This window comes from Coenobita brevimanus, chromosome 44 (genome assembly GCF_032717465.1).
Source record: "Coenobita brevimanus isolate Jiangsu-jjx chromosome 44, ASM3271746v2, whole genome shotgun sequence".
In the NCBI taxonomy this organism is placed as follows: Eukaryota; Metazoa; Arthropoda; class Malacostraca; order Decapoda; family Coenobitidae; genus Coenobita; species Coenobita brevimanus.
Window position 1 is genome coordinate 26,689,443 of NC_136997.1, and position 16,299 is coordinate 26,705,741.

General features: G+C 39.9%; 1 non-coding gene across 1 annotated transcript; it reads right to left on the reverse strand.

Moving 5' to 3' along the window:
• Positions 1-1,618: 1,618 nt before the first annotated feature.
• On the reverse strand, positions 1,619-1,737 carry LOC145398250 (5S ribosomal RNA). The gene has a single exon (XR_013897102.1). It is a non-coding gene; the product is annotated as a 5S ribosomal RNA (ribosomal RNA).
• Positions 1,738-16,299: the final 14,562 nt, after the last annotated feature.

Here is a 16,299-nt window from a genome sequence, read left to right on the forward strand (position 1 = left end):
CATCACAGATTATAGAAAACCTGGCACAGAAATTCCATTGAAAAGTTCAAAGGAATAAATAGTCTACGTACTGATACCTGAAATGAAAGAAAACTATGTCCTCAGAGCTGTAATTACGGGGATTTGATTATGCTGTACACAAGTACGATATACGAAATGTCAGGCTACGTTCGTTTTGTATGGTTATTTCAAAGTTAAATATTGCTGACAACCACTAGTCGGATATAGCAAGCTTCGGAAAGTATGGCAGGCTAAGTGTTGCTTGACATTTAAGCTGCTAAATAATGTTTTTGTTCGAGTTACCAGCATTCTGTAGACTGAAGAGTACTTTAGGTCAGACAGATAACTGATACAGCTTTTTCGTACCTGACTGCAAGCGTCACTGTCGGTTAAGATTTGGTGGGAAACTAAAATGATGGTGCACCATACGACCTTGCGATTCTTTGTGAAATTGTTGGCGTCAATCAGTGTCATATGATTCAAAGTTCTATTTATGCAACGCTATCAAACACCAAGGATACTATTTCATTGCAATTTTTACTTTTCTTTTTGAAAGAATAGCTGACATTTCGTGAATAACAGCACATTACAGTCGAGTGCTTGCATAGCTTAGAGCAACGTGTTCAGTGCACTTCATACGATGGTGTAACCGGAGGCACACTCGCCTGGCAAGCAAGAGGTACCGAAATAAATTCCATGGCCCACCACAGGACCTGTGGACAGGGTCTTGTTTGCCCCAATCTTTTCATTACCTAGAAATGAAAACAGGGACGTGGGTATAAATCAGCGGTTGCCTTTTGTGTTCTGAGGGAATGATTAGATGCTTTCTTTCTCATTCACACACCGTGATATTTTGCAAACTCATCGAGAGGGACAAAGATAAATATAACCAGGAAAAAGAGACTGATACCTGTGACTACCATATCATGCAAATAACAATATATTTTCTTACAACACGATGAAGGTAAAACACAGCTCAAATCCTGCAGCTTCTCAGCCTCTGGCAGAAATAAACCGGTAAGAGAGAGGTAGTACACAGTAGGTCCTCATATCCTGTAAGAAGACAAGAATGCGACCCTCAGATTCGTTCTCTTTGATTATATCCTAGTGTTCATACAATTTTGTTTTAATGCACAGAATAATGAACCAAACGCTACAAGCCTGCAGTGTTCCACCCACACAGGAACGAATAAAACTTTCTGTATAAAGTCAGCAGTTGTGCAGGGATAAACAAAGCACGACGTCGGCTTGGCACACCTAACCTCTTGTAAGCATATTTTGCATGGGAGGCAATATGCACCCCATTAACTGCATAAATGCGATATTCAGTAACAGTGGTTAACTAACTTTCAGCCATAACGCCCCACTAGCTTACCATTAATCTGACAGACCCCACGTTACTATGCCAGACTGATAGCAAACAGAGCAAAAAAAAAAAAAAAAGAAAATGTAGGCTTCACCGTACAATACTTCATCACTTGTGAGGTAACGATAAAGGGATTCCATCCATCCATTGCCAGACGCCATGTATCCCAAATGGGGTGGCCAAGGGCTTAGAGTTAATTGTTTTACAGGGAGGGGCACTAATCCTCCACCAACCCCACTTGACACGTAGAGATGCCAACAGCATCTGGTGTTCCCAGGCGGTCACCCATCCAAGTACTAACCAGACCCAACGTTGCTTAACTTCGCTGATCGGATGGGAAGCGGTGTACTCAACGTGGCATGGCCGTTGGCTACATATATACTGTATATATATTTTTTTCGCTTTACGTCCGCAATTTGCATTTTAAGATTTTCTTGTCTCCAATTCCCTTTTAGTTTTTTGCGTTTGTTAGAAAAAATTTACGGTTGGAAAAAGAAAACTTGGAAACACTTAAATATTTTTCTATCAGAAAACAAAATACGGTGATGACAAATAATGTATAGTCGCCAGCAAAAATTCGCTTCACGTCCACTCGTGTGATGACTCGTTTTGTCTGGCAACAGTGTATGGGTACTAGTTGTCACATAGGCTTTTATACGCTTTAAAGACGTGTTTCTAAGAAGTAGACCTAGAGACTGTCTAGAATACAGTACTTTATATACCGTATCTGGTTGGCATAACAAAGTGCAGGAGGTGAAAGTAGAATGTTATGGAATGACGTATGACAATAATACTCTCTTATTCCTTATTATAACCGTCTCAACACGCCCCTTCTTTCTCTCGCCCTTACTCCTCCAGATGTCCGTCCAGCCCCCCCTCCCCTCCCCTTCCTCCCCCCACCCATCCTAGTGCCTCTCCACTTGTCCTCATTCATGCATCTCCTCTTTCTTGCGTCACATGTCTCTCCACATACTCCTCTCCTCACCCTCTCAACCTTCGCTCATATATTCATGGCACTAACTTGACTGGTGCATAGCAATTCTCTCTTGGCTGATTACTAAGCTCAACCTGCTTTCCCAAACACTCGCAATACTTTAATAAAAACCATCTGTATCCAAGGTTTATTATCAATATTCCTTCCTGTTCAAGTCCCATTCTCACCCTCCCCGTCTCCTTCCCACTCCTTTCATTCCTGTTGTCTTTCTTTTCTCCATCCCTTGTCACTGTCAACCGCCGAGAGGTACAGGAACGTTAAGTCTCGTTCTTGTGATGTTTTCCTTAACAGAGTTTGAGTGAACTTTGCAGTTATGACTATTATTTCAGTAGTCTGAATTTAACAAGCATTTGTGCCCATTCCTTCTCTCTCTCTCTCTCTCTCTCTCTCTCTCTCTCTCTCTCTCTCTCTCTCTCTCTCTCTTCCCTAGAAAAAGTTCCCCTTCACCTCATATTCACAATTGTAGAGGAGCAAAAAGGTTACAGGAACAGATAAGAAATGCAGAAGAGTTCGGTTCATTATGTAGGTTAGCGCCGTGGATAAGATAAGGTAGAAAGGATGGGGAAAGTGGGTTGTGAAGATGAAGAGTAAAGGTCGAGAAAGGCAAGGGTTAGGGAGGGACAACAGGAGTAGTATGAGGAGTGAAGGGGAGTTTTCCATATTTTTCTGTCACCTTTTGCACATTTTTATGCTAATCAGATAAAAAGAAAATCGTATTCTAGGGGTCTCTAGTACTAATAGCTGCAAACACACCTTTCAAGCGAATAAAAACCAATGTGGCAACTAGTCCCCAAACAGTAAACTGTAGCCAGAGAAAACGACCCACATCACACGAGCAGACTTGCAGGGAAATTGTTATGACGACTGTAACTCCCAATTTGCCAACTGTGACACAAATGAACTGAAAGCGATTAATGCTTTTATGACGACTACCACACATGTTCCAATACTCTTCAGAAGAATTTAGATTATTATTTTAAGCACGTCTTCATCGGACAACACCTTGCCAGGATGAAATATCTCTTAAAGGGGTTCAAGTTTATTATACATATAACAACAGATAAATGTCAATGCTACTTTCAGGTCATTCTCAGTAAACACTTTTAAAGTTATTTCTTAAATCTTTCTCCATAACACTGCACCCTTCTTGCCCATAGTACGCACTCCACAAATTGGAAAACGCTGCCATACAAGACAATGTTAATGTGCCATATATGGAAATAAATTGGCAAGGAAAGGTATTAGAAACCTTCCTTACTGATGAGATTACTTGTGGTCTTGCCTGACCTGTGAGGAGGAAGGGCAGCCTTAGGACGCAGAATTCAACCAGTGCAGGAACGGGTATAAGCAGGAGGAGGAGGAGGCTGAGTTGCCTGGCGGGGGGCGACATGGTGAGTGAAGCAGCCACGGCCACACCACCGATCTCAACGCATTGCTATCAGCACATCAACCATTAACGCATCCCTACTGCGCATGCCAGTGGGAAAAACACAAGGCACATAAACACATCGACCTTTGCAATCTTCCAAGTGTGCACGTCACGGTGTTAAATCATTACTCCCACAGACAACACGATACTCCTCCTGCTCGTTTCCGTGAAAAACACTACCTTCACCAAACACACTGACATTCATTTTCACGACCCCTTAACGCCCCTTGGGGTTAAGATGCAAATGAATGTGTTGAGTGGATGAGTAAATCGGGAGTGCATCGTCCTGCCTCGGCTACCTCCCTTTCCTTGGGGGAAGCAGCCTAGGTATATGGATAGACAGATCTTTAACGCATTTCACAAGTGAAAAACATTATTGTAAGTCAACATCTCAACCATTATCATCACCTTACACTGTGACATGCACTGTACACACTGTATGTCACCTCCACCAGTACAGTCGTGGTCATAAATAATCACCTATCATCCAGTACTCCGTGCCTCAGGCTGCCTCCTTTATGCACGGCAAGTCACAGTGGAGTAAAGGGCTGAGAGGGAGGGACCAGAGAAAGAAGGGAAGGTGGGTGGGGGGACCACTGATGATGCGAGGGTGGAATAAGAGAGGGGAGGTAGGGGAAGGAGAATGAAATGCAAAGTAGTTGGTGGTAACATTATTTGTCTATTTTCTTTCATTCATGGCATGATAAAGGGTTAATATTCAGTAGATAATGCTGCACTATATCTTGTATAGCGGCGTCAGATAAAAAGCTTTAGATTGGTGGTGATATCAATTGCTGGCCCGTGAGAGAAATATACTGACATGGCAGATCAAACATTAGTGCAGAGCCATCAAGACTGTGTGCACCCAGATTGTCAACGCGTGGGAGCCAGAGAACTAGGGGACGCAGGCCCGCCTCCTCCAGCAAACCACGGACGAGCGGGAGCTGTTCAGACGAAACCAGCAAACCGTCAACAACATTGTTTCCTCGCTGCCGCGAAGACAGCAAGAGGGCATTAAGAGGCAGGAGGCCACTGGGCTACTTACTAAGGGTATCCTTGTTGCTTTGGCTTTACCAATGTCGGTAAACATTGACATAGATATATTTTGGGAGTTAGGGTAGGATGTTGATTTATTTTCCTAACATTTTATGAGAGATATCGTAATTATACTCACCCATGTGCACAGACATCAGATTTATTTATCTGTTATGCTTCATAATATCAAATAGCCTTTTCATATAGAGATGCCATAAAATAGTTGACATGATGGTGACTGCGTGTGTAGAGGGAGTGTATACCGAGAGGATGATCGTATTTACTGAGGACACAGCCATGTCAAAGGTTGCATTATGATATTTAGTTCCAAAATTATTTACATGTAAATATAGAGGACGTTTCTTTATTAAGCATTACGGAAGTCAAAGCCATCCAGATTCCATTCTGCGTCTGAAATCAAAATATACGGATAAACATAAATATCTGGCTCCGCACTAAAGTTTGACCTAACATATCTGTCTATTTCTCTCACGAGCCAGCCCTTGACATCACCGCCAATCTAAAACTTGTTATCTGACTCCGGTATACAAGATATAATGCAGCATTATCTGCCGAATATTAACTCCTTTATATCATGTCGTGAATGAAAGGAAATAGACAAATAATGTGACCACCACTTCGCCTTTCATTCTCCCTCCACTACCTTCCCTCCCTCAACTCCCTTACTTCACCCTCCCACACCATCACTCGTCCCCCCACCCACCTTCCTTTCTCTCTCTGGCCCCTCCATCTCAGCCCCTCGTGCTCCGCTGTGACTTGCAGCGCATAAGGGAGGCAGCCTGAGGCAGGAGGTACTGGAGGCAAGGTGATTATTTATGACCACGACTGTACATTGCACGTAAACATCTCGACCTGTACAATAACCCTACAAAGCATGTGATGTCAAAACATTAACCCATGTAATCATTTTGATTCCCATCAGCTGCATGTCGCCTTTACCAACACATAACCTTCAGTTAACACTTGAACCTTTATCATCTCACAACAACACCGTTCTCGTCTGCATTATCGAACACAAATTGTTTCTTGCTATGAGTCATTTGGATTCAGTGTGTGTGTGTGTGCAATCAGTACTGTCGGAATCATAACAATTTGACATTATAAACATTCACGATCAGTCAAATGCTATGTTGACTTTCAAGGGAGTGGTAAGTACTTTGCGTGGGAGGTACATTTTTATATTAAATTTGATATTTATCCAGGCAGTAAAACCAAACAATAGAAACAATTATGTTAGAATTGAGAAATGTGTTGCTTTCCATGTACATTATTTTAAGTACAGAAAAACAAGTTTTATAAATATGAGGCGCAGAGAGTTAAACAAGAATAAAAAACGAAGGTGTGTGTGTGTGTGTGTGTGTGTGTGTGTGTGTGTGTGTGTGTGTGTGTGTGTTGATGGAGTTATAGGAACTGTATTATAGGTAGGAAAAGGGTCATTCCATCGTGAGAAACGTTACATTCATAGACAAGTTACTGATCTACTCTCACTTGTATTTTCTTATGAATGCAACATAAATAAATGCCGTTTGCAAGGTTTACTACCAACACCTCGCACTACATTATGCAATAATCAGATTATTCATATGTTTTTATTCTGATTTTATATAGATTTTTAAAAGTGGCGTGAGAAACGTTACCGCGATGCTACCCCACCTTTTACTTTGCATGAATATTATCAATAACTCTGTGATTTTACTGGTTCAATCAAGAAGTGCTTTATATCAGTAATATGTCAATATATGAGGATCATAACCATACCCAGCATATTCTATTTCTCCTAAGAATTTTGCTACTGTTAAGGAAAATGTGACCGTGAGACACGTTACAGGAAAAGTGAGAAACGTTACTTGTGCGAATTTTGTTTTTCATATAATTACAAAATCATCTCTTATGAAGGTTACAGTAATTGTATCACGAAACAATGTAAATCATGTATTAATGTGAAACACATGATAAATTAACCAAAACATGATTCTTGTAAAGCAGGGTTGAGGGTGATGCAGCTGAAAAGAACAATGAAATTTTGAATATTATGAACATAAATTACCTTGTAACATGTAGGTAACGCTACAGCGAGTAATTGATGTGAAAGTTACATGATAAGCTTGCCTTTATATCACACCAGTGACGTAAACAACACAAATATTAAAGATCAACTAGTTCCTCATCGAAGATGGAAAATTCATCCTTTTAGACAAATTGACTGAGGATGGAAAGTTCACCCCTTTGAATGTGTGTGCCATTCTTGACACATGAGGAGTTGGCAATACCTGCACAACCATATCCTCGGAGATCTCGTCTCTGTCCGGGTTGTCAGGAAAATGAAACTGGCTATTACCCATTGTCAGTGCCTCTCTTAAATAATTAACTTCTAACGCCTGGCTCCGGAACTGATTCTACCACTGCAGCATAATGCTTCGACAACTTCTTAGTAGTGTAATGAACTAGTACATAGTTACCTGGGGATGGTTTTTGTGTTGTCCCAATAACAGCAATACTCTGTGACTCAGACTGGAACATGAATGACTCTCACATTTCTGCAAGAGATGGTGTACTTTCCCTATCACTGCTAGTACTGGAGTAAGATTGTGGGTCAAAGCCAGTCTCCTGGAGATAGCACTGCTTAAAAGGTGATTGGTCTGCAGTCAAATGACACAATGCTACTTTATAGTGCCCAAGTGGTTTTACTGGCCTGCACTGCTGAAGGGATTTTGCTGCCTTGCAGTTTTTCCAGATCTCTACATATTTTGACTTCTCATTGTTTTATATATTCAGTAGACACATACATTAGTTCAGTTTCATCTGTTATTTGTTCAGCCTCCTCATAAAATTCTACACCAGACCTTACTGTACAGCGACCTTGCAAAACTCACATGTAGATATTCCATTTTAGTAAAGCCCCAATCCCATCCTGAGGGCCCCTCCCATGATAACTTTCTTGAAAGTTCCATTCAGCAGTGCAGTTGTGGAGGTCTTTGTAAAAGGTTAGAGCTGCCATAGAATAAATATTCTTGAGGTGGGCTGCTGCCCTATCAGGCCACAATGATTCATGTGTAAAATGAATACCAGCAGAATTCAAATAATCAAAAATAGCACTATTAAACACCTGAACTTCAAGGCTAGAGTGTGAGGCTGTATTTGAAATTACTGCTAATGGCTTTGTAGCAATCTCTTCAGCTTTGACATAATGAACAACTGCAGTGTAAATAGTCACAGATTGATTTTTTGTTCAAAGGTGTGCGTGAGAAACGTTACATCATTTTCCGGTAACGTTCCTCACAGTGGGTATGTAACGTGTGTGACGGATCATATGGCTTACCAGGGTTTGTTTCAAAGTATCCCAACGTTACATTATTAAGGCCTTGGGATGCCTATTTATAATATAAAGTTATGTTGGTATTCTCCAGTTTGTTAGCTGTGTATGGGAAAAATGGGGAAAAAACGTGTGGCACGTTACTCCTGAAATACTCCATTTAAAGGCCATGCTACATTTTGATCACAAAATATATGTACACAACTGTAGTGTCAATCACAACTCAAACAGATGCATTTTCAATAAAACACAATGTCAGTATTCCAAACAATAACATACTCTGGTCAATGATGTTATGAAAATTGCTATTTTCAGCAGTGAGATTTTATCGGTGACATAATATGACAATTTTTTATACAAATCGCTTAGTTGACAGTTTAGGTTCCTTTTCTCTTCAAATTCATAACATTCAGTGATTTAGCTTTAAAATGATGTATAATTTATATAATTTTAATCAATTCTGATTTTGACACAAAAGGTTGACATCTTCGTGGAATGACCCAAAAGCGTAATCTAACATTTTTCGCTTTTTTTTTTTTTTTTCTAATGTCATACCACTCCAGGGATGAAAAAAAAAAAACACTATGTGAACATGTTAGAAATGATCGAAGGAAAGATACAAGCTAACAAACACATTAGCGGTGAAGGAAAAAAAAAACATGTAATCAATTATAAAGTTCAAGTAAAAAAAAAAAAAAGAAGGAAAACATGATCATGTTTTATTTCAACGACTGGGTGCAAGTATACCGGTATGCGACACTGGTTCAACCACAGCACCCATTATGTCCCCCAAAGCAGTGTGTGGCTCGGTGAATGATTCCCAAAGTTTTTAAAACTCTGCCGGGAGGCTTTCCCCCATCCACCAGCATACGAGAAGCACACTCTACCATTGTACCACAGACGCTATACACACACACACACACACACACACACACACACACACACACACACATATATATATATATATATATAAATATATATATATATATATATATATATATATATATATATATATATATATATATATATATATATATATATATATATATATATATTAGGGTTTTCAGAAAAATCGATACTTCAGGAACTTGAAGGGGAAAGTACTTATTCAGTTCCACTACTGGTGGGAACTACACAATACTTTGCAATTTTTCTTTGGCTTTCTCAAACCCATGCCTCATTTTAACACGAGTTGGAATGCAAGTGTTAACTCCCTCCTTGATCGTATGGTTTCACGCGGAGGAACTCACGTTGTCTGTCAGATCTCTCCACTCTGTTTGGTAGGAATCAAGAACTGGGATCGCTGAAAAGATCGAAAAAAAAATCTATCCACAAACACCCTTGATTTTCCATTTTGCTGGAAAGCTTTTGCTCAACATCGATGGTAGCGGCCGCAGTGATCGCCTGGCGATTGTGGTTACAGGGATTGGTATGGAGAAGATCCTGGCGATCTCTAAGATCCCTGCTGGAACGGGTGAAGCAATGGGAGCAGCAGTGCAAAGGACTCTAAATGAAATGCTGGAGGTGAAGCCCTGGATTGCAGGGCTCTGTTTTGATACTAAAGCGTCTAACATCGGGGTTCACAGCAGAGCCTTTTTTTGTCATTGATAGAGAACTCCAAGTCCCGCTATTGTCCTTGGCATGCAGGCACCACATGTGTGAACTTATAGTGGCAGGGATCTTTGACCTCTTTCAATCTTCTTCTGGTCCTGAAATTCGTCTCTTCTGTCGATTCAAAGAGTTCTGGAACAAAATTGACAGATTCCTTCGATCCCTACGATGATGACCTAGATGAAAACTCTCATTCGTGGACTGCCAACAGAGCCGGGGACATTGAACACTTCATACTCAGCTACATGAATCATGCATAACCCCGTGATGACTATCTTGAGCTCCTCCAGCTGTCTTTGGCTTTCCTTGGCAAGGCAGCACGGATGACCTTTCACCGTTCAGGTGCCTATCACAGAGCACGTTGGATGGCCAAAGGCCTTTACTGCCTCAAAATCTTCCTTTTCAGAAATCAACTGAAGGATGCAGCCTCCTTCCCCTTCACATGACATCCAAAGGAGGCCATCAACCACATCTGTGTCTTCCTCGCCATCATCTATATGATGCACTGGTTTGAAGCCCCAAATGCTGTCGACGCTCCAATCAATGACCTCAGTTTCCTGAAGAAGATTGCAGAATTCAAAGAGATGGATCTCATTGTAGCAAAGAAGGCACTGGACAAAGTCAAAAACCAGCCTTGGTACCTCAGTGAGGCAAAGTATGCAATCGATTCCACTATACAAACAAAGCATTCATGCAAAAATTTATGTTTTTTATCAATGCAAAGTCGTGCCTCACTATCCCTGAATTCTGTAAATCTAACTGATCTAAGTAAGTGAAGGGTTTGGTGAAGAAAGGTAAAAATAAACAATGTGGTACAAAAAGAAACAATAGTTTTGAGCTATACAACAAGCATAATGAGTTTATTACATGTGGGATTTTTTGATCGAGTCGTAGAGGGCTCTGTGGTGCTGCACAGCATGGAAGATCAGCTGTTGTTCTTCATCATTCTTCGTCAGACCATTTTTGTAGTCCATTGCTAGTTTGACTCTCCACTCAGCAGCGTCATTGACCACTTTGAGGTGGGCCATGGCATCAGGAATGGGGCAGAGGTCATTGATGCCTGTCGGAGGGTTCAGCTTCAAACACTGGAAGAGGTTTTTCGACTTACCAATCGTCTTCATGTTCAAATGGCGCAGACCCTTTTTCCTCGGCAGTGCTGTGGTCGTGTTTTTCAGCATTTCCTGCTTTTCCTCAGCAGAGACTTTGTCACAATACATGGCTAGTGGAGCCAGGTCCTCACTGAGGTACCAGAGGTGGCTTTTGACTTTGTCCAGTGCCTTCTTTGCTACAGTGGGATCCACCTCTTTGAATTCTTCAATCTTCTTCAGGAAATTGAGGTAATTGATTGGAGCGTCGACAGGATTGGGGGCTTCAAACCAGTGCATCATGTAGATGGTGACGAGGAAGACACAGATGCGGTTGATGGCCTCCTTTGGATGTCATGTGAAGGGGAAGGAGGCTGCATCCTTCAGTTGATTTCTGAAAAGGAAGATCTTGAGGCAGTAAAGGCCTTTGGCCATCCAACGTGCTCTGTGATCGGCACCTGGACGGTGAAAGGTCATCCGTGCTGGCTTGCCAAGGAAAACCAAAGACAGCTGGAGGAGCTCAAGGTAGTCATCACGGGGTTGTACACGATCCATGTAGCTGAGTATGATGTGTTCAATGTCCTCGGCTCTGTTGGCAATCCACGACTGAGATTTTTCATCTAGGTCATCATCGTAGGGATCGAAGGAAACTGCGTCAATTTTGTTCCAGAACACTTTGAATCGAGAGAAGAGAGGAATTTCAGGACCAGAAGAAGATTGAAAGAGGTCAAAGATCCCTGCCACTATAAGTTCACACATGTGGTGCCTGCATGCCAAGGACAATAGCGGGACTTGGAGACCTCTATCAATGACAAAAAAAGGCTCTGCTGTGAACCTCGATGTTAGACGCTTTAGTATCAAAACAGAGCCCTGTAATCCAGGGCTTCAACTCCGGCATTTCATTTAGAGTCCTTAGCACAGCTGCTCCCATTGCTTCACCCGTTCCAGCAGGGATCTTAGGGATCGCCAGGATCTTCTCCATACCAATCCCTGTAAAATCACTCGCCAGGCGATCATTGCAGCCGCTACCATCGATGTTGACCAAGAGCTTTCCATCAAAATGGAGAATCAAGGGTGTTTGTGGATGGAATTCTTTTTCGATCTTTTTAGCGATCTCAGTCCTTAATTCCTTCCAAACAGAGTGTAGAGATCTGACAGACAACGTGGGTTCCTCCGCGTCAAGCCATGGGATCAAGGCGGGAGTTAACACTTGCATTCCAACTCGTGTTGAAATGAGGCATGGGTTTGAGAAAGCCAAAGAAAAATTGCAAAGTATTGTGTGGTTCCCACCAGTAGTGGAACTGAATAAGCACTTTGCCCTTCAAGTTCCTGAAGTATCGATTTTCCTGAAAACCCTAATATACATTTAGTCTCAATTAATCCACTTACATCCACTTTTGCATCATCTAGACCATGGATAATCACTCTCTTGTTCACCTCATTATATATATATATATATATATATATATATATATATATATATATATATATATATATATATATATATATATATATATATATATATATATATATATATAAAATGAGGTGAATGGGAGAGTGATTATCCATGGTCTAGATGATGCAAAAGTGGATGTAAGTGGATTAATTGAGACTAAATGGCGAGGTGGGAGTGTCAAAGAATTGGAGTATGGACGGTGTATATGCGAGGGAGTGGGTGAAAATTAGTGGGCAAAAGAATGAGTGTGTATTGTCGTGTACAAGAGATGGAAGAAAAATATAAGAGAGTATGGGTCAGTTGGGAAAAGAATTTTGTGAGTAAGATTCAAAGCTGGACTGCAGATGTGGGAGATTGTGTGTGTGCGTGTGTGTGTGTATGCCCCATCGCAAGATCATGCAAGCAGAGTGAAAGTAGAGTACTGAACAAAAGTGGAAGCATGCATGGAAAAGTTTGAAAGAAATTAGAGGGTGTTTTTGATTGGAGATATGAATGGAAAGTAGGGAATTTGAAGGTGGATGGGGTAGTTGGTGAGTGGGATGTGCTTGCAAAAGTGGATGAGAATGGTAGTGCTCTAGTGGACATCTGTGCCGGGACGGGGTTGGTGATAGCCAATACTCTCTTCAGACATAAAATGATCCTCAGGTATACGTGGTGAGGGATGAAAAGGGTGGGTGGTGAATTGAATAAACGGAAGGCAATAATTGATTGATTGATTGTGTGTGTGTGTGTGTGTGTGTGTGTGTGTGTGTGTGTGTGTGTGTGTGTGTGTGTGTGTGTGTGTGTTCTTACCTAATTGTATCTTTACAGGAATGAGTCAAGCTCGTACTGTCCCGTGTCTTAAACCATATTTATCCTTAAATATGTGAATTGTTTTGGCACACACTATTTCATTCGGTAGTGCATCCCATTGATCAATTGCTCTATTTGGGAAACTGAATTTCCTTACGTCTTTATCACCTCTCTTCTTATGCAAGTTTTTTGCAGTGTCCTCTTGCTGATGCTTCTCCATATGTTAAGTAATCATTTATGTCTATTTTCTCCTTCCCTGATATGCACTTATATAGCATTATCATGTCATCTCTTTTCCTTCTCTCCTGTAGTGTTGGTAGATTCAGTTTATTTAGTCTTTCTTCGTAGCTTAGGTCCCTTAAGCTTGGTATCCATCTTGTAGCGGCCCTTTGAACTTTTCCAATCTTGTCTATGTGTTTTTTGAGATGAGGACTCCAGACTACTGATGCATATTCCAGGGTTGGTCTAATGAATGATGTTATTATCCTTCTTAGCATGTCTTCATTTATGTATGTGAATGCTATTCTCATATTTGCAAGCAGTGTATACATGTTCCGTACCTTCTCGCTGATGTGGTCAGCCGGAGATAGTCTGTTATTGATAATCAAACCTAGGTCCTTCTCTCTTTCTGATGTGTATAGGGTTTTATTTCCTAACTTATAATCCCAATCAGGTCTTTTTCCACTTTTACCAAACTTGATTACATGACACTTATCCGCACTGAATTCCATTTGCCATGTATTACTCCATTCATGAAGTTTATTTAATTCTTCTTGTAGCTCTTTACAACAGTCTGTGTTAGTAATTCTCCTTTGAATTTTTGCATCATCTGCAAACATATTCAGATAGCTCTCATTTCCAGTGTTACTGTTTATATCATATATATACACTAAAAACATGATTGGGGCCAGCACTGAACCCTGTGGTACTCCACTAGTCACTTCTTTCCATGATGAGTAGTTTCCTCTTAGTACTGTTCTCATTTCTCTTTTTATGAGAAAATCTTGCATTCAAGAAAACAGTTTGCCTCGAATTCCTCCTTGATGGTACAGTTTCCATAAAAGTCTTTGGTGTGGTACTGTGTCAAAAGCTTTCTTGAAATCTAAATAGATACTGTCCACCCATCCTTCTCTTTCCTGTATTGTGTTTGTTACTCTGTCATAATAGCTCAACAGATTAGTAACACATGATTTTCCTTTTCTGAAACCAAACTGTCTTTCTGTTATCATACTGTGTTCTTCTAGATGATTTACCCAAGCTTTTCTTATAAGCTTTTCTAATACCTTGCTTACAACACTGGTCAGTGATACTGGTCGGTAGTTGAGTGGATTTTGTCTATTTCCTTTCTTGAATAAGGGGACAATATTTGCTTTTTTCCAAATATCAGGTAGTTTACCTTGATTCAAGGATTTCTTGAAAATTAAAAATAATGGTTTACTTAACTCCTTTGCACATTCTCGTAGTACCCAACATGAAATTTCATCAGGACCACTTGCTTTTCCTCTGTCTAATTTACTTAACTCCTCCTGTATTACTTTTTCTGCTATTTGTATATCTGGTAGTATGTGTGGACATGCATGTTCCACATAGTCCCTCTCAAAATTTTTTTCTTCTGTAAAAACTAATTGGAAATTCTTATTTAGTGCTTCACAAATATCTTTCTCTTGTGTTTAAGTGATTCCCTCGTCCGTAATGGATTGTATTATATCTTTTACTTTGGTTTTGCTTCTGATGTAGCTGTAAAACAGCTTTGGTTGATCACTACTTTTATTTATTATATCCTCCCCAAACTGTTTTTGGGCTTCCCTCATTATTCTTGTATAATCGTTTCTTGCCTGTTTGTAATTATTATATGCCCTTTCACTATTGTGTCTACAGTATCTATTCCACAAAAAATCTCTTCTTTCTTTTGATTTTTTACATTCTGTATTGAACCATTTCTGTATTTTCTTATCTGCTTCTTTGTGCTGTGGGATGTACTTCTGGACTCCTATTTCATAAAATTCACAGAATTTTTTATATACAGCATTTAAATCTTATCCTCTAAGCTCATTTTCCCAATCAACTTCTAAGAAATACTTCTTTAGGTCTTGATAATTTCCCTTTTTATAGTTAAGGCTCTTTTTGTAACTTTCATTGCTGTTAACTATGTCATATGCTATCCTGAAGTTATAATTTAGTACTGCATGATCGCTTTTCCCGAGTGGAGGGTGATATATTAAACTGTCAATATCATTTTCTTGCCTAGTAAATATTAGATCTAGCACTGAAGGTACATCGAGTCCTCTTTTTCTGGTGGTTTCCCTCACATGTTGCGTTAGGAAAAACTCTTGCACGAGATCCAGGAGCTTTTGGTCCCATCAGCTTTGTTGGCTAATTATATCTAGAGTATTCCAATTTTTATTTGTATTAAAATCTCCAGTTAGTATAATTCTTTCCGATTTCTCTTCCATTTTATGTAGTAATGATCTTAAACTCTGAATTGTACTCTCTGCCAGGTCCTCATATTCATCTCTTTCCCAAGTGTTTGATCTGGGTGGCATGTACAAATTGGCTACAATTACTTTCCCTTCAGATGTGTTGATCTCTACTGCAATCAGTTCTACTTGTGATGGTATATCTAGTTTTATTTAATTGACTTTTAGATTGTTCTTAGTTAATATTATAATTCCTCCTTTTTTTAAATTTCTGTCTCTTCTCCATATATTGAATTCCTCTAAGTTTAGTATGTCGTTGGATATCCTTGGTGATAATTTTGTTTCAGTTAGGTATGTTATTTTTGTTTCATTTTCTCTGACATAATCATTCATCTTTAGTGATTTAGATACCATTCCATCCACATTTGAGTACATCAACTTTATCATCTTGTTTATATACTTGTCATGACATGGTTTTACTACCTTCCTCCTTTTTATTCCATCCTGTTTGTGTACCACTTTCGTACCTGCAATCCTCTTACTTTGTAAAAAAAAATTCTTCTTCTCCTCTTCTGATCTTCCCTCATTTTTTTTTTTTTTTTGCTTCCTCCCTTTTCTCTTTCAGTAATTCCAGTTCCTCTTGTGTTGGGCATCTTTTTATCCATACATTTTTTAACTCATCTTTTTTCATAAGATTCTTTGCATTTTTTAGTATCTCTTCTACAGTGTTTACACTCTGGAAAGTCACCTTTAGAGGTCTTGTCCTGCTTTTCTCGTATT